This window comes from Saccopteryx bilineata, chromosome X (genome assembly GCF_036850765.1).
Source record: "Saccopteryx bilineata isolate mSacBil1 chromosome X, mSacBil1_pri_phased_curated, whole genome shotgun sequence".
Taxonomy (NCBI): Eukaryota; Metazoa; Chordata; class Mammalia; order Chiroptera; family Emballonuridae; genus Saccopteryx; species Saccopteryx bilineata.
Genome location: NC_089502.1, coordinates 3,683,849 through 3,703,919, shown reverse-complemented (window position 1 = coordinate 3,703,919; position 20,071 = coordinate 3,683,849). Strand labels below are relative to the sequence as shown.

At 37.9% G+C, this 20,071-nt stretch overlaps 1 protein-coding gene and 1 non-coding gene across 6 annotated transcripts in view; both read right to left on the bottom strand.

Annotated features, from left to right (window-relative positions):
* The window catches only part of FGF13 (fibroblast growth factor 13), a 767,088-nt gene that overhangs the window by 175,592 nt on the left and 571,425 nt on the right, over positions 1-20,071 (bottom strand). The window lies entirely within an intron of this gene.
* Positions 10,846-10,978, bottom strand: LOC136318013 (small nucleolar RNA SNORA41). Its single transcript, XR_010727989.1, has one exon. It is a non-coding gene; the product is annotated as a small nucleolar RNA SNORA41 (small nucleolar RNA).

Genomic DNA, 20,071 nt, shown 5'->3' with positions numbered 1-20,071 from the left:
CAGGGTGGTTAACTCTTTCATGGACCAGCACAAAATTACTGGTGGATCAGTCCACAGACCAGGGGTTGAAAAACACTGGGTTAGAGCATCATCCCAATATACCAAAGTTACAGGTTGGATCTCTAGTCAGGGCACATACAAGAATCAACAAATTAATGAAAAATAAATGGAATAACAAATTGATGTTTTTTTCTCCTTTCTTCTCTCTCTAAAATCAATAAAAACAACAATGAAATAAAAAAAAGATGCTGGAAGGGGGGCTGTGTGCATGCACAGACAGATACACACATATGTGCTTCTTACTAGTAGAAAGATGTGTTCCAGGCATACATGGTTTTCTAGAATGCTGGAAGAGTTATTCTTTGCTTGCAAAAATTGTACACAATGCAGGAAAAACATAAATTATTTGTATTCTCCTTTCTTTCTGCGAAAGAACATATTAAGTGAGAATGGTTTCCTCTTTGAATTCATAGCACCCCCTAGTGGACAGCTAGCATATTTCATTTGCAAGCTAACTCACACCTTCCACAATTTTTATTCTCTTCTCGAGTTTTATGGTGACAGAAACTAAATATTTAGATTTTTCTAGACTAATATCTGATGACAGTAGAAAAAAATTAATTTTAGTCCTCTTTGTCCATTTGTTCAGAAAATTGTTTTGGCTTATTAAAATTAAGGTCAAATACTTGACTGTTTTAGGAAAACTTTCTTTCATTCTTTTAATCAGAATTGCCTGGGTGCCAATTATGTGCTAAACTTATTCTTGGAGCTTGAGACCCAGGAATAAATAATCCTCTGTTCTGGGGAGGAGCTTTTCCAAAGCTAAGAGGTAGCTAAGAGGTAGCTTTGGAAAGCCATCTTCAAAGGTACAAGTTTGGGCAAGACTTAAAGAAGGTAAGCAAAAATCAGAAAGGTTTCACAGAGCAAGTGACAGTTGACTTGAGCATGATAAGTTAAACACTTATTCCCAAGTCTGATGGGATTGGTGAAGGAAATAAGATATTCTAGGCAGTAAAAGTAGAGAGGAAAAAATTAGGAGATGTGAAACAATCTATAATCAGATGGAACACACCAGAAATTCAAAGGAGTTTGGCATGGCCACAAGCTAAGGGATGAGACTGGGCATAGAAGAGAAGATTTTGAAGGCATAAGCTGAAGAAGTAGGCAAGGGATATTTAGAAGATTGATTTAAAGAGGTTATATGATTGAGTTTTACACCAGAAAGGATTAAAAATAATTTCAGAAAGAAAATTTTGGTTAAAGCATGGAAAATATGAGGCTGGAGATAATGAGCTCTGCTAAGTGATATCAGAGAGATAATAAGACTGACCAGGCAGTGGTACAGTGGATAGAGCGTCAGACTGGGATGCGGAGGACCCAGGTTCAAAACCCAGAGGTCGCCAGCTTGAGCACGAACTCATTTCCTTTGAGAAAGGCTCAGCAGCTTGAACCCGAGGTCACTGGCTCGAGCAAAGGGTCACTCTGTTTGCTGCAGCCCCCCCCCCAGTCAAGGCACATATGAGAAAGCAATCAATGAACAACTAAGGTGCTGCAACAAAGAATTGATGCTTCTCATCTCTCTCCCTTCCAGTCTCTCTGTCTGTGTCTGTCCCTCTCTTTGTCTCTGTCACAAAACAAGAGAGAGAGAGAGAGAGAGAGAGAGAGAGAGAGAGATAATAAGCATCTAAGTACTTTACTGTGAGGGTGGTAACTGGAATTGTAGGTTCCTTCTGAAGACCTCATCAAAACCTGGATCACTGTCTATAAAATAAACACCAAATTGGTTTTATTGAGCAGAAAACAATTGACTGGGGTTAGGGGAAGAGACAGGCAGTGATTAATAGTCATCTAAGCTACCCTTTAATTTGACCAAGACAATGTAGCTAAGCTCCATTCCATCTGAAGATTCACAAGGAAACAACAGAGCAAACTGATAAAACAGCATGTGCTCCAGAGCCACACAGACGTAGACTTAAATCCTGGTAATGTTACCCATTGTAAGCTGTGTGTCCTTGAACTGTTTCTTCATCTCTTTGAGCCTCAGTTTCCTCCTGTGAAAAATGATTGCAATAATTGTATCTGTCATGTAAGGTGGTTCTAAGAACTCAATTATGTAATATATGTAAAGCACTGTCTATAGTGCCTGGCACATAGTAAGCAAATTACAAAGGTTAGTTTATTTCATCTTCTTCTTCCTTTTTTAATGTGCTCAAGGGTAAATTGGATTGTGTAAGATGGCTAGTACACATATCCCTTAGTACCTCACTAGGGTATTTTGCCTTGGGCTAAGGGAAGCTTCTATTTGGAAGGTATCTGATGATTTCAACAGTTTCCCTCCTAACCAGGCAAGAGCCTAAGCTCTACAGATAGAGTTGAGAACAAGTGAGGTTCTAATAGTCCAGAGACTCTGGTTTGTATACCTGCCAATTCTCATTGGAAAGTATGGAGCCTGGAAACAAAGCTGGCACCAGAATCCTATGGGACTTCTAAGTCAGCCAAGAAAAAGACAGGAGAACAGGAAAAGACTCAGCCAAGAAGGGAGACCAAGTGGATTTGACATTGCTGGGAACAAACAGGTAGATGGGTGTAGGGAGGGAGACAGCAGCAATAGGCCTGGAGAAATTCCTTAAATCTAGGTGCACCTCATGCAGTAGATTTTTACATGATTTTCCCAGAGTTAGCATTTCTAAATGAGTCCTGGGGAACATTAACATCAACAAGATTATTTGACTGAGAAGATCCTGTAATAAGTGTGTTTGGGAAGGCCTTTTACGAGGCTCTTCTCCTGGAGATTGCTATTATACATTTGGCTTGCTAAAGGTTCTAATAAAGCATGCAGTGAAGAATTCTGTTAACTGTGAAAAACTCTGGGTTAAACATTCTAATTTGCCACCAGAATCCTTTATTTTGCACCATAACTACTAATGTTTTTTAATACTACTTTTTGGTGAAATACACTTTGAGAATGACATCTCCTGAGTACAGGCCTCTTTAGCCAGAACTGACAGAAAGTATCATTCAGAGATACCCCCATTAGTGGTCTCCCAAGGGCCCTAATCCCAGGTTGGCAGTATGATGTCAACCCATGTATTAGGTGGCCACAGAGGAATGGGGTCAAATAGTGCCTTACATGGGACCAACCCTATTCTTTCTGGTATTTGTGGTTTCTAGACTAAGGCTCCTTCAGGTAGGTTTTGAATTCCCAGTATCTAGGAAATAGTAAAAGTGAAGTCATTGAGGAAGGCAGTCCACTTGACCTAGAGAGAATGGAGCTTTGTGGCCTGCCACAGTGATTCTAAGCTTCTAAGGTAATAAAAAAATAGAAAGGGAAAAAACTCAAATATCATTTCTCCAGCCCAAGTATTCTATGGAACTTTCATTTGTCCCTGACACATGAGGTAATGGAAACTCAGAAAGTATGATCATAGGTTGGGGTTACAACAATCCTGCTGCACTGGTTCAAAGACAATTTAAATAGAGTTTCATTGAATTGCATAGCTTTTTTATAACTTTGTGATATATACCTGTTATAGACTGAATTGTGTGCCCCTCATGATTCATAGGTTGAAGCCCTAACCCAAATTTGGAGACAAGGTCTTTAGGGAGAAAATTAAGGTTAAACGAGTTAAAAAGAGTGTGTTCCTAATCCTATAGGATCGGTGTCCTTATAAGAAAAAGAAGCCTGACCTCTGGTGGTGCAGTCAGTAAAGCATTGACCTGGAATGCTGAGGTCACTGTTTCAAAACCCTGGGCTTGCCTGGTCAAAGCACATATGGGAGTTGATGCTTCCTGCTCCTCCTCCCTTCTCTCTCTCTCACTCTTTCTCTCTTCTCTAAAATGAATAAAAAAATCTTTAACAAGAGAAAGGGACACTAGAAATTACACTTTCTTCCTGTACCCCTGTCCTCCTCTTTCTTCCCCTCCTCTCTCTTCTTTGCTCTTCCTCTCCATATATGCACAAAGGAAAGACTATGTGATGACACGGTGAAAAGTTAGCCATCTATTAACCAGGAAGAAAAGGCTCAACAATAACCAAACTTTATAACACCTTAATCTTTAATTTAACCTCTACAACTATAAGAAGATAAATTTATATTATTTAAGTCATCCAGTCTCTGGTATTTTGTTATGGCAGTCCTTACAGGCTAATACAGTACTTTTTTTTTCCTGAAGTGGACATAACTTTGCTATTTCTTTTCTAAACAACCCCACCTAGAGGACAAAATAGCTATCCAAACTTGTAAAACTATATAATGCTTGGGAAAGTTGAATAAAATCTAGTCCATTCCTTTAAGGAATTTAGCATTGAGTGGAAGAGGCAGACAGGTAAATAGACACAGAGAAAGCAAAGTTATATTTTACAGAGGAGGGACATCTAACACATTGTTCAGGGTTTCGGATGTTGGAATTACGAAAGGTATCCTAAAAGAGGTGATATTATGCTGAGACTTGAAGGAAGAGCAAGAGGCAATCAGGTGAAGAGAGTAATGCTTTAGAAACTGGCAGAACCCACAAATTATACAAAGTCTCTGCCCTAAGTGAGCTCTTAACTTCAGAAGAGAGACCAACACCAGAGAAGATGGCAGTGGAGTAGCCGGATGCACAGACGCGCAGCTCTCAACACCAAACTGGAATACAAATCAATTTATGAAAAATCAGCATAAAAAAACAACTCTGAACTGCAAGAACAGCTCTCAAAAACCAAGGAGCAAAGAAGAAGCCACAATTATCCCAGTAGGGAGCACCTGAATCTCCTCAGCTTACAGGAACGAAGGGGGCGGTGAGACTGAGAGCCCAGAGGGGATCTCACATAGGGAAAAGAGCAGAAACTACCACTCACAGCCACTTACCTGGCAACCAGGGAGCGAGGTGTGTTGAAAAGACCAGCTTATCTCCCAAGTGGAAAGGACAAGGAGATGAAACAGACTGTGAGGGGCTAAGGAATGCAGGAAACAAACTAAAAAAGCTGACTCATCCATGCAGGAGGTGGCCATAGCTGGGGGAGGGATTGAACCTTTCACAAAACAGAGCCGAATTGCTTCCGGATCAGAGATCTCTGGACATCTATTCAGCTCCAATCAGCACAAAAAGACACAGCTGAAAACAAGAAGTGGGGAAGAGGGGCAGTAACTCAGGTCTCCATGGAGATCTGAGATACACCTCCCCCTACTGAAGCTGAGAAAACACCCTGCCCCCAGTGAGATTAGCTGGCTAAAGAGACCTTCAGAGTCTCAGCTTACTGCCATCACATTCCTAGGTACAGTTTCAAGGAAGCCCCCTGCTGAGATCATTAACAAGACAGTCACGTGTTAAGAAAACAAACAAATCAAGACTTCAAAGATGACCAAATCCGAAAGTGGATTACAGATAACACCTGATACCAATCCAAGAAGACCTAGAAATAACACAACTGAAAACTGGAGGCAGACAACACCAAGCCTAGACTCAACCAACTATACAAATAAAACACCCAAACACCATGAGAAGACAAAAAAGTGCAATCCAAATGAAACCACAAGTGACACCTTCAGGAGATGAACGGAGTGATATGGAAATAATCAAACTTCCAGATGCAAACTTCAAAATAATAATTGTAAGGATGCTTAGAGATCTTAGAACAAAAAATGGATGGTCACTATGAACACCTAAATAAAGAAATAGCAAGTATAAAAAGAATCAGTCGGAGATGACAAATACAATATCAGAAATAAAGACCACAATAGAAGGAATTAAAAACAGGATAGATAGAGCAAAGGATCAAATCAGCAAGTTAGAGGACAACTGGAATGAAGGCATAAAAGCAGAGAAGAAAAGAGAAAAAAGACTCAAAAAGTCAGAGGACACTCTTAGAGAGCTCTGTGACAACATGAAGAGAAATAACATCCGCATCATAGAAGTTCCTGAAGAAGAAGAAAAAGAACAAGGGATAGAGACTTTGTTCAATCATATCATAGCTGAAAACTTCCCTAAATTAACACAAGAGAAACTCTCACAAGTCCAAGAAGCACAGAAAACTCTATTAAAGAGAAACCCAAAGAAACCTACACCAAGACACATCATAATTAAAATACCAAAGCTAAGCGATAAAGAGAAAATATTAAAAGCTGCAAGAGAAAAAAAAGTTATCACCTACAAAGGAGCCCCCATAAGGATGACATCTGACTTCTCAACAGAAACACTTGAGGCCAGAAGGGAATGGCAAGAAATATTCAAAGTAATGCAGAACAAGAACCTACAACCAAGACTACTTTATCCAGCAAGGCTATCGTTTAAAATCGAAGGAGAAATAAAAAGCTTCCCAGACAAAAAACAACTCAAGGAACTCATTACAACCAAAGCAATGCTGCAGGAAATACTAAGGGGCCTGTTGTAAACAGATCAAAGTGGGAAAAGAATATAGAAAAAAAGGAATACACCTTTAAAGAATAAAATGGCAATAAACAACTACATATCAATAATAACCTTAAATGTAAATGGATTAAATGATCCAATCAAAAGACATAAGGTAGCTGCATGGATAAGAAAACAGGACCCATACATATGTTGTCTACAAGAGACACACCTTAGAACAAAGGACACACATAGATTGAAGGTAAAAGGATGGAAAAAAATCATTTCATGCAAACAAAAATAAAAAAAAAAAGCTGGGGTAGCAATAGTTATATCAGACAAATTGGACTTTAAAACAAAGGATATAGTAAGAGATAAAGAAGGCCACTGCATAATGACAAAAGGAGTAATCCAACAGGAAGATATAACCATTATAAATATCCATGCACCTAATATAGGAGCACCCAAATATATAAAGCAGACTCTGATGCATTTAAAGGGCAAGATCAACAACAATACTATAATAGTAGGGGATTTCAATACCCCACTAACATCACTAGATAGATCCTCAAGAAAGAAAATTAACAAAGAAACAGCAGACTTATTGGACACACTAGATCAACTCGATTTAATAGATATCTTCAGAACCTTTCACCCTAAAGCAGCAGAATATACATTCTTTTCAACTGCTCATGGTACATTCTCTAGGATAGAGCACATGTTAGGGCACAAAAGTACTCTCAACAAATATAAGAAGACTGAAATCATATCAAGCACTTTCTCTGATCACAACGCCATGAAACTAGAAATGAATCACAACAGAAAAGCTTGAAAATTCTCAAACACATGAAAACTAAATAGGCAGGGTGTTAAATAATAAATGGATTAAGAATGAGATCAAAGAAGAAATAAAAAAATTCCAAGAAATGAATGACAATGAGCATACAACAACTCAAAATTTATAGGACACAGTGAAAGCAGTGCTGAGAGGGAAGTTCATAGCACTACAGGCACACTTTCAGAAGCTAGAAAAGCTCAAGTAAACAACTTAACCCGGCATCTAAAAGAATTAGAAAAAGAACAGCAAGTAAAGCCCAAATATAGTAGAAGGAAGGAAATAATAAAGGTCAGAGCAGAAATAAATGACATAGAGGCTAAAGAAACAATACAAAGGATCAATGAAACTAGGAGCTGGTTTTTTGAAAAGGTAAACAAGATTTGATGAACCTTTTACTAGACTCACCAAGAAAAAGAGAGAGAGGACCCAAATAAATAAAATTAGAAATGAGAGTGGAGAAATAACAACTGACACAACAGAAATACAAAATATTGTAAGAAAATACTATGCCAAAAAAACTAGACAACCTAGATGAAATGGACAAATTCCTTAAAACATACAATCTTCCAAAAATCCATCTGGAAGAATCAGAAAACCTAAACAGACCGATTACAACAAATGAGATCGAAACAGTTATCAAAAAACTCCCAACAAAAAAAAGTCCGGGACCCAATCGCTTCACAACGGAATTCCACCAAATATTCAAAGAAGAACTAACTCCTATCCTTCTCAAACTATTTCAAAAAATTCAAGAGCAAGGAAGACTTCCAAGCTCCTTTTATGAGGCGAGCATAATTCTGATTCCAAAACCAGGCAAAGACAACACAAAGAAAGAAAATTATAGGCCAATATTTCTGATGACTATAGATGCTAAAATCCTCAACAAAATATTAGCAAACCGGATCCAACAATATATGGAAAAAATCGTACACCATGATCAAGTGGGATGTATTCTGGGGAGGCAAGGCTGGTACCATATTCGTAAATCAATCAATGTGATTCATCACATAAACAAAAAGAAGGAGAAAAACCATATGATAATTTCAATAGATGCATAATTGATAAAATCCAGCACCAATTCATGATCAAATTCTCAGCAAAGTGGGAATACAGGGAACATACCTCAACATAATAAAGCCATGTATAAGAAACCCACAGCCAACATCATACTCAATGGGCAAAAATTATAAGCAGTACCCTTAAGATCAGGAACAAGGCAGGGGTGCCCTCTTTCACCACTCTTATTTAACATGGTCCGGGAAGTTCTAGCCACAGCAATCAGAGAAGAAGAAGAAACAAAAGGCATTCAAGTTGGAAAAGAAGAAGTAAAACTATCATTATTTGCAGATGATATGATATTGTATATAGAAAACCCTAAAGTCTCAGTCAAAAAGCTACTGGACTTGATAAATGAATTCAGCAAAGTGGCAGGATATAAAATCAATACTCAGAAATCAGAGGCATTTTTATATGCCAACAATGAATAGTCAGAAAGAGAAATTAAGGAAATAATCCCCTTCACAATTACAGCCAAAAAAATAAAGTACCTAAGAATAAACTTAACCAAGGAGACTGAAGACTTGTACTCAGAAAATTACAAAACATTGATAAAAGAAATCAAGGAAGATACAAACAAGTGGAAGCATATACCATGCTCATGGTTAGGAAGAATAAACATCATTAAAATGTCTATATTATCCAAAGCAATCTATAAATTCAATGCAATACCAATTATAATACCAATGACATACTTCAAAGATATAGACCACATATTCCAAAAATTTATATGGAACCAAAAGAGAACACAAATAGCCTCAACAATCTTAAAAAAGAAGAATAAAGTGGGAGGCATCACACTTCCTGATATCAAGTTATACTACAAGGCCATTGTACTGAAAACAGCCTGGTACTGGCATAAGAACAGGCATATAGATCAATGGAATAGAACAGAGAACCCAGAAATAAACCCACAGTTCTATGGACAACTGATATTTGACAAAGGAAGTAAGGAAACACAATGGAGTAAAGACAGCCTCTTTAACAAATGGTGTTGGGAAAATTGAACAGCTACCTGCAAAAAAACAAAACTAGATCACCAGATTACACCACTCACAAAAATAAACTGAAAATGGATAAAAGACTTAAATGTAGGCTGTGAAACCATAAGTATCGTGGAAGAAAACATAGGCAGTAAACTCTCGGACATCTCTCGGAGCAATATATTTGCTGATTTATCTCCACGGGGAAGTGAAATAAAAGACAGGATAAACAAATGGGTCTATATCAAACTAAAAAGCCTTTGCACAGCTAAAGACAACAAGAACAGAATTAAAAGACAAACTACACAATGGGAGAACATATTTGACAATACGTCTGATAAGGGGTTAATAACCAAAATTTATAAAGAACTTGTAAAACTCAACACCAGGAAGACAGACAACCCAATCCAAAAATGGGCAAAAGAGATGAATAGACACTTCTCCAAAGAGGACATACAGATGGCCAATAGGCATATCAAAAAATGCTCAACATCACTAATCATTAGAGAAGTGCAAATTAAAACCACAATGAGATATCACCTCACACCAGTCAGAATGGCGCTTATCAACAAAACAACACAGAATAAGTGCTGGCGAGGATGTGGAGAAAAGGGAACCCTCCTGCACTGCTGTTGGGAATGCAGACTGGTGCAGCCACTGTGGAAAACAGTATGGACATTCCTCAAAAAACTGAAAATCGAACTGCCTTTTGACCCAGCTATCCCACTTTTAGGAATATACCCCAAGGACACCATAGAACAGCTCCAAAAGGAGAAATGCACCCCCATGTTTGTGGCAGCATTGTTCACAATAGCGAAGATCTGGAAACGGCCCAAGTGTCCATCAGAAGACGAGTGGATTAAAAAGCTTTGGTACATATATACTATGGAATACTACTCAGCCATAAGAAATGATGACATCAGATCATTTACAATAACATGGATGGACCTTGATAACATTATACTGAGTGAAATAAGTGAATCAGAAAAAAAACTAAGAACTATATGAATCCATACATAGATGGGACATAAAAATGAGACTCAGAGACATGAACAAGAATGTGATGGCAACAGGGGTGGAGGGTGGGGGGAGGGGAAGGGGGTGAAGAAGGAGACAGGGATTTGGGGAGGGGAGGGGCACAAAGAAAACCAGATAGAAGGTGACAGAAGACAATTTAACTTTGGGGAGAGGTATACAGCACAATCAAATGTCAAAATAATCTAGAGATGTTTTCTCTCAACATATGTACCCTGATTTATCAATGTCACTGCATTAAATTTAATAAATAAATTAAAAAAAAAGAAGAGTTCAACACATGAATAATTACCTTACATGGTGGTAAGTGTAACGACAAATTTGGCATAAGGCATTCTGAAAGCACAAAGAGGGACACCAACAAAGCCTCGTCCAGGGGTCCCCAAACTTTTTACACAGGGGGCCAGTTCACTGTCCCTCAGACCGTTGGAAGGCCCAACTATAAAAAAAAAAACAACTATGAACAAATCCCTATGCACACTGCACATATCTTATTTTAAAGTAAAAAAACAAAAACGGAAAAAAATACAATATTTAAAATAAAGAACAAGTAAATTTAAATCAACAAACTGACCAGTATTTCTTTTTTTTCTTTTTTTTTTCTTGTGTTTGTCACATATATGCCCACTTTCCATTTTGCTAAGAAAGAGGTCTTTAACCACGTAACAATTGCTTTCCCACAGAGGAATGCCACAACTGCCACCATCAGAACAGCTGCAGACCAGTAGCTGTGGAACTGACCAGTATTTCAATGGGAACTATGCTCCTCTCACTGACCACCAATGAAAGAGGTGCCCCTTCCGGAAGTGCGGTGAGGGCCGGATAAATCGACTCAGGGGGCCGCATGTGGCCCGCGGGCCATAGTTTGGGGACCCCTGGCCCAGTCTTTAGGTTGGTGATGGATGCCTTTTTTAGAGCAGGTGATGGTAGCTGATTTTGAGGCCTGTGGTAATTAGTCAAGTCAAATAGAAGAATAAGAAAGAGTGTGCGACTAAAAGAATTCCAGGCAGAGAAAACAACTACAAAGACATACAGACTTGAGATTGTCTCATACAGTTGAGAAAAAGCCGGCACTTTGGAACACTTAAAGCACAGATTTGTAGGGATTGGATGAGAGATGTTGTGAAAGTTGTTAAAGGCCAGATCATGTTGTACCTCATGGATCACAGAAAGGAATATAAAACAATCTCTTATGTCACAGGGAAACATGCCAGGATTTTAAGTAAGCGTGGAGAAAATGGCTGTGTTAGGCTTGCTTACGGGTTTACTGCCTGCAAGCACTTTGCCTGATTGATGCGTGAGTGTGGGGTAGCATCATGTGTGTACAGTCTATGTAAGGTTGTAGGTGCTTGTCCTGGGCAACAAGTCTCCCAGATCATTCTACCACCACCATGAGGTGCTGTTTTACATGCTCCCTTGCCTTGCACTGCATAAAGTAGATCTTCCTTTGTTTATTAGCTCTTTTCCTTTAGTTGTTTATTTGCTCTTCTGTCTTTGTGAGTCTCCAATAAATAGATATGGCCTGACATTTTCCAGCTTCACAGTTCCTCTATTATCTGCTAGAATTCAGAGAGAACGTGCCTGGCCTCAACCACCAGCATTACAGCAAAAAGACCTCATCTGACTGGCATTTTAGACAGATCATTGTGGCTGTGAGACTTAAGGTAGAGGTATCTTTAGACGATGTCAACTGGCCAATGATAGCCTAAATTAAGACAATGACAATGTAAATGGAGAAAATAGCAACATACTTCAGAGCCAATGTGGATGCTCTGAATTGATAGAACTTGTTTATGGACTGGAGATGGAAGGTAGGGAATAGGCATGTAGGTGAAAAGGAATCCTCTTGGGTTTCTCACTTGGTCAACTGGATGGTTGAGAATTGTCATTCATTAAGTTGGGGAACCTTGAAATTCATTTTTCCTAGTTTTTTTTTTTCAAGTGAGAACACTAAACTTGGCCAACATCATTCAAAAAATGAGTGATAGCGGGCACTACAAACAAATGTTTCTGATTCTTTGCCAATTGATTTTGTGATGTACTCACATGCACAGATTTAGCTTTGGTTATGCCTGTCAGGAACGTGGTTGTGTAGAGGATTTTAGAATCAGTAGCTCTGAATTATAGAAGGTCCTGAAGGGATAAATATTCTGGAATGAAAAGCAAAGAGATGGTAATGGCAATCAAGGGATGTGGGGCAGATGAGATGAGATGCTCTAGGAAAGATGCACAGAGAGAGAGAGATGAGAAAGAGTCTGAGGATGAAACCTGGAGAAACACTAACAGTTATGACAAAGGAAAAGAGGCAGTAAAATATACTCTGGTGGAATAGACAAAAAAGTGAAGACAAACTAAGAAATAGTGGTGTCACAGAAACCAAGGGAAAAGAGGGGTTCAAGGTGGAAGAAGGACCTCCTGAGAGTTCAACTAAGGTGACCTTGAGAGGTCAAGCTAGTTCTGGATTGTATGTGCCCACTGGCTTTTCTAATCAAAAGGCCTGTAGCAACTTTAGAAAAAGTGATAGAGGTAGTGTGTTGAGGAAAGAAAGGGAGGTGAGAAAGTTGTTTCTTTTCTCTCTCTTACTCTCTATACCACCCTGTTTTCCCAGTGTCAACACAGTATATTTATGCACTATTCTTGTTTACTGGCTTTAGTCTTCTCTTAGTTCAATAGGGTCTATGCTCAAAGTCACAGGCAGTTTCTGACAGGGGCAGAAAAGTGAGTGGGAGGGTCCCTATATGTCTCAGAGTTTATTAGTTGGAGGAGTTAGTTCATAAAAAGATGCCACCCTTTAACTCCTTTATGTGTCTTTAGTCTTCCTTTCATGTATTTCCACTAGTATATTTTCTTTTCAGTGTTAGTAAACCTATATTTTTGAAAGACACCACTTTTGAAAATCTGCTTCAAGAGAGTAACTACTTTTTCCTCTTTTGTTTTTCTCCATGTCCATTAGCTGGAAATTCTGTTCACGAGCTGAAACATGATTTCCAGTAAGAACAGATTTTATGTATGGAATGCATCATTTTAAGTAAAATATATGAGCGGCATCTATGGTGAAAACTAATGGTGTGATGAGGGCAGAATATAATATCATTTCAATTAAGAATAAAATTAATGCTGTTTGCCATCATCATCATCAACACAATTATTATTTATTACATTGTTTAATTTACTCTTCACAACAATTCCCAAATGCAGATATGATCAATTTAGTTATTTTACGAATGATAGAAGGCCCAGAATATGGATAGTAGAATCTGCTCAAGTTTACATATCAGTAGCACAACTTTGACTTGAATACATTCAATAATACAATAAATATTATTATTAACTGAGTACCTGTGATGTACCATAATCTAAAAGAATGTTCTTCCAAGTGGGATGCATCACTATCAGGAATGGGCAAGACAACTGGACCTTCAATCTTATCTTTTTTTTATTTGTATGCTTGTGTATATCTTATTACATAAATTATTAAAACATAAAATCTATTAATAGATGTATCCATATACCTAATTTGTATATAAATGAATATTCACACTTAGATAGAGATGTGTGATCAAAAAGTCTGTAGGTGACTGGTGTAGAGATAATAATAAACCATTTATCTTCTGAAGCTATTTCTCATTGGCAGAAAAAATCTGAAGTATCTATGTTTAAATTAGCACCTTCCATTATTCATTTTTATTGATGATTTTTAATAGTTGAAACATTAAGCAATTTAAATTTGAAATATAGATCCAGATAACTGACCATATTATAGATTGGCTTCAATTTTTACACATTCCTTAAGCAGTATTTTGCTTTTATATGTTTAATTCATCCATTCATTTGCTTATTCATTTATCAGATAATTATTGAGAGCATACTAGGGTTTCAGGCACTGTTCTACTAATTCAGGAATTAAAGCATTCAACTTGTACATTAGCACGACTCAAATTTTTTACTTTTCCAAGAACTAAATACTAGGGAGACCTTTACTTACCTGGAATGTCGTTCCACTCTTTTTCTGAGTTTCTTGGCCATCAACATGCAACATGCAACAGAGGCACTGTTATAGTTGCTCAGATTTTTATTGTTTGCATGTGACAGAGAGAGAGAGAGAGAGAGAGAGAGAGAGAGAGAGAGGGAAAGACAGACAGGAAGGAAGATGAGAAGCATCAATTCTTTGTTGTGGCTCCCTAATCTCCTTAGTTGTTCATTGATTGCTTTTTCATATGTGCCTATAGCAGAGTGAGTGACCCCTTGCTCAAGCCAGTGACCTTGGGTTCAAACCAGCAACCATGGGGTCATGTCTATAATCCCATCTCAAGCCAGCGACCCCATGCTCAAGCTGGTGAACCCGTGATCAAGCCATATAATCTTTTGATCAAGCCAGCGACCTCAGGTTTCAAAGTTGGGTTCTCTGCGTCCCAGTCTGATGCTCTATCCACTGAGGCGCTGCCTAGTCAGGCTAGAGTTACTCACATTTGTCAAGTAAGAATAAAGTAAATATGTATGATTTCTTTAAACTTTTTTATCAATTTTAGGTAGGGGGGAGGGAGAAAAAGAGAAACAGAAGCATCAATCTGTTCCTGTATATGCCCTGACCTGGTATCAAACTCACAACCTTGGTGTATGAGGAGGATGCTCTAACCAACTGAGCTATCTAGCCAGGAAGTAAGAATTATTATTATTATTCTATTGGTAGAAATAAAGCCACAGTTCCAGAACTCATTTCCCTTTTGATAACTATAAGCTACACTTTGAATTTTTAGAGTGCAAAAATCAGGATGTGTCTGAATTATCAAGAATTTACCTTATCAGTACACTAGAATTTCAAGTAAGCCTAATTCAGTTGAAAATAATGCCAATTGTAAGATTCTCACAGCTTTGCAATAAGAATATGAATCCTTTAACCATTCTGAGCTTTCTAGTTGTGTGGTAATTGTGTGGTCTTACGGTTAACTCATTACTTCATCAAGTGCCTTGAGACTTCTGTCTTTAGAAAGGCCTGCTTACACAGCTGGGCTTTGGTAATGACTGATAACTTGGCTTGCAGTATCCTACACTGATATACAGTAAATCTCATTAAATGATAAAAGCGGCTCACTGGACTTGAATATTTTATACAAACTATGTCATTTATGCTGAATACCTACCTGTTTTTCTTCTGAGGCGTTTAGAATTTTGGTAACTAGACAGATCAGATGGTGCTTATGCACTCAGCCCTCAAAAACAAACAAACAAACAAACAAACAAAAAACCCTTGGCACTGGGTCTCTAATGAGTTTCCCTGATACACAGCATTTTCCATGTGCTGTCATACTTGTTTCTGGGGACAAGAAGCAAGCCTGTTTGCCTCCTTGGGAATGGACTCTTGGAAGTTTGTACCAGGTTTCCTCCAGATTCTTCCCCATGCACCTTATCCCTTAGTTGACTTTGCTCTGTGTATTTTTCTTGTAATAAATCTTAGCCATGAGCATGACTGTGTAGAGTCCTGTAAGTACTTATAATGAACCACAAAACTTGGAGATGGTCCTGGCAACTCCTGACATATTTTCCACTATATACTCATCACATTTCATGAAATAAACAAAATAGCCTCAGATCCACCTTAGACTGTAAGCTCCATGAGAGTAATGAACTTGCTGGTTTCACTCACCACAGTATCCTCAGAACCTAGCCCAGTGCCTGTCACACTGTGGATATTTGAAATATCCATAAAACGCCCAGATAAATAAAAGAATAAATAAACTACAGAACAATATGTGGTCAATTAAAGTCTTAAGACTATACTTACAAACTAAATGTTAAAGATAGAAGAATGGTTAAACTCAATATATGTTCTATTTTTACCTAAAGGTCCAATAATTTATTGTGAAACACATATCTAAAATTATAAGAGCTAATTAGAAGACATGATATATCACATCACCTTTTTTCTCTTGTACTTAACATAGTGCCTATGAAATATAGTTTTTTAATAAACACATTAATGAAGACAGATTTTATACAAACTATAATAAAATTTTTACATTAGTTTGCTCTTTGAATGAGAAATTTATATTGTGCAAATCCATTTTTTTGCAAGTCATCAAAAATGTACACTTATTATTTTTATTAAATTTAATGCAGTGACATTGATAAATCAGGGTACATATGTTGAAAGAAAACATCTCCAGATTATTATGGCATTTGATTGTGCTGTATACCCCTCCCTCAAAGTCAAATTGTCTTCTGTCACCTTCTATCTGGTTTTCTTTGTGCCCCTCCCTTCTCCCACCTCCTCTCTCCTTCCTCGCCCCATCCCCCCTCCCCCCACCTCCCCACCCCTGTTATTGTAAATGATCCGATGTCATCATTTCTTATGGCTGAGTAGTATTCCATAGTATATATGTACCAAACCTTTTTAATCCACTCGTCCTCTGACGGACACTTGGGCTGTTTCCAAATCTTCGCTATTGTGAACAATGCTGCCACAAACATGCGGGTGCATTTCTCCTTTTGGAGCCGTTCTATGGTGTCCTTGGGTATATTCCTAAAAGAGGGATAGCTGGGTCAAAAAGCAGTTTGATTTTCAGTTTTTTGAGGAATGTCCATACTGTTTTCCACAGTGGCTGCACCAGTCTGCATTCCCAACAGCAGTGCAGGAGGGTTCCCTTTTCTCCACATCCTCGCCAGCACTTCTTCTGTGTTGTTTTGTTGATGAGTGCCATTCTGGCTGGTGTGAAGTGATATCTCATTGTGGTTTTAATTTGCATTTCTCTAATGATTAGTGTTGTTGAGCATTTTTTTGATATGCCTATTGGCCATCTGTATGTCCTCTTTGGAGAAGTGTCTATTCATTAATTTTGCCCATTTTTTGATTGAATTGTTTGTCTTCCTGGTGTTGAGATTTACAAGTTCTTTATAAATTGTGGTTATTAACCCCTTATCAGACGTATTGTCAAATATGTTCTCCCATTGTGTAGTTTGTCTTTTTATTCTGTTCTTGTTGCCTTTAGCTGTGCAAAAGCTTTTTAGTTTGATATAGACCCATTTGTTTATCCCGTCTTTTATTTCACTTCCCCGTGGAGATAAATCAGCAAATACATTGCTCCAAGAGATGTTGGAGAACTTACTGTCTATGTTTTCTTCTAAGATGCTTATGGTTTAACAGCCTACATTCAAGTCTTTTATCCATTTTGAGTTTATTTTTATGAGTGGTGTAAGCTGGTGATCTAGTTTCATTTTTTTTGCAGGTAGCTGTCCAATTTTCCCAACACCATTTGTTAAAGAGGCTGTCTTTACTCCATTGTATTTCCTTACTTCCTTTGTCAAATATCAGATGTCCATAAAGCTGTGGGTTTATTTCTGTGTTCTTTGTTCTATTCCATTGATCTATATGCCTGTTCTTATGCCACTACCATGTTGTTTTGAGTACAACGGCCTTGTAGTATAACTTGATATCAGGAAGTGTGATACCTCCCACTTTATTCTTCTTTTTTAAGATTACTGAGGCTATTGGTGTCATTTTTGGTTCCATATAAAATTTTGGAATATGTGATCTATATCTTTGAAGTATGTCATTGGTATTTTAATTGGTATTGCATTGAATTTATAGATTGCTTTGGATAATATAGACATTTTAATGATGTTTATTCTTCCTAACCATGAGCATGGTATATGCTTCCACTTGTTTGTATCTTCCTTGATTTCTTTTATCAATGTTTTGTAATTTTCTGAGTACAAGTCTTCAGTCTCCTTGGTTAAGTTTACTCCTAGGTACTTTATTTTTTTGTTTGTAATAGTGAAGGGGATTGTTTCCTTAATTTCTCTTTCTGACTGTTCATTGTTGGTATATAAAAATGCCTCTGATTTCTGAGTATTGATTTTATATCCTGCAATTTGCTGAATTCATTTATCAGGTCCAGTAGTTTTTTGACAGAGACGTCAGGGTTTTATTTATACAATATCATATTATCTGCAAATAATGATAGTTTTACTTCTTTTCCTACTTGAATGCTTTTTATTTTTTCCTCTTGTCTAATCGCTGTGGCTAGGACTTCCAAGACTATGTTAAATAAGAGTGGTGAAAGAGGGTACCCCTGCCTTGTTCCTGATCTTAAGGGTATTGTTTTTAATTTTTGCCCATTGAGTATGATGTTGGCTGTGGGTTTCTCATAGATGGCTTTTATCATGTTGAGGTATGTTCCCTGTATTCTTACTTTGCTGAGAGTTTTGATCATGAATGGGTGCTGGATTTTATCAAATGCTTTTTCGGCATCTATTGAAATTATCATATGGTTTTTCTCCTTCTTTTTGTTTATGTGATGAAACACATTGATTGATTTATAAATATTGTACCAGCCTTGCCTCCCCAGAATAAATCCCACTTGCTCATGACTTATGATTTTTCCATATATTGTTGGATCTAGTTTGCTAATATTTTGTTAAGATTTTAGCATCGGTCTTGGCCGATTGGCTCAGCGATAGAGCGTCGGCCTGGCGTGTGGTGGACCCAGGTTCGATTCCCGACCAGGGCACATAGGAGAAGCGCCCATTTGCTTCTCCACTCCCCCTCCTTCCTCTCTGTCTCTCTCTTCCCCTCCTGCAGCCAAGGCTCCATTGGAGCAAAGATAGCCCGGGCGCTGGGGATGGCTCCTTGGCCTCTGCCCCAGGTGTTAGAGTGGCTCTGGTCACGGCAGAGCGACGCCCCAGAGGGGCAGAGCATCACCCCCTGGTGGGCAGAGCGACGCCTCCTGGTGGGCGTGCCAAGTGGATCCCGGTCGGGTGCATGCGGGAGTCTGTCTGACTGTCTCTCCCCATTTCCAGCTTCAGAAAAATCAAAAAAAAAAAAAAGATTTTAGCATCAATATTCATCGGAGATATTGGCCTATAATTTTCTTTCTTTGTGTTGTCTTTGCCTGGTTTTGGAATCAGAATTATGCTCACCTCATAAAAGGAGCTTGGAAGTCTTCCTTGCTCTTGAATTTTTTGAAATAGTTTGAGAAGGATAGGAGTTAGTTCTTCTTTGAATATTTGGTAGAATTCCGTTGTGAAGCCATCGGGTCCCGGACTTTTTTTTGTTGGGAGTTTTTTGATAACTGTTTTGATCTCATTTGTTGTAATCGATCTGTTTAGGTTTTCTGATTCTTCCAGATTGATTTTTGGAAGATTGTATTTTTCAAGGAATTTGTCCATTTCATCTAGGTTGTCTAGTTTTTTGGCATAGTATTTTCTTACAATATTTTGTATTTCTGTTGTGTCAGTTGTTATTTCTCCACTCTCATTTCTAATTTTATTTATTTGGGTCCTCTCTCTCTTTTTCTTGGTGAGTCTAGTTAAAGGTTCATCAATCTTGTTTACCTTTTCAAAAAACCAGCTCCTAGTTTCATTGATCCTCTGTATTATTTCTTTAGCCTCTATGTCATTTATTTCTGCTCTGACCTTTATTATTTCCTTCCTTCTACTACATTTGGGCTTTACTTGCTGTTCTTTTTCTAATTCTTTTAGATGCAGGGTTAAGTTGTTTACTTGAGCTTTTTCTAGCTTCTGAAAGTGTGCCTATAGTGCTATGAACTTCCCTCTCAGTACTGCTTTTGCTGTGTGTCCCATAAATTTTGAGTTGTTGTATGTTCATTGTCATTCATTTCTTGGAATTTTTTTATTTCTTCTTTGATCTCATTCTTAATCCATTCATTATTTAACAACCTGCTATTTAGTTTCCATGTGTTTGAGAATTTTTGAACTGTTCTGTTGTGGTTCATTTCTAGTTTCATGCCATTGTGATCAGAGAAAGTGCTTGATATGATTTCAATCTTCTTAAATTTGTTGAGAGCACTTTTGTGCCCTAACATGTGCTCTA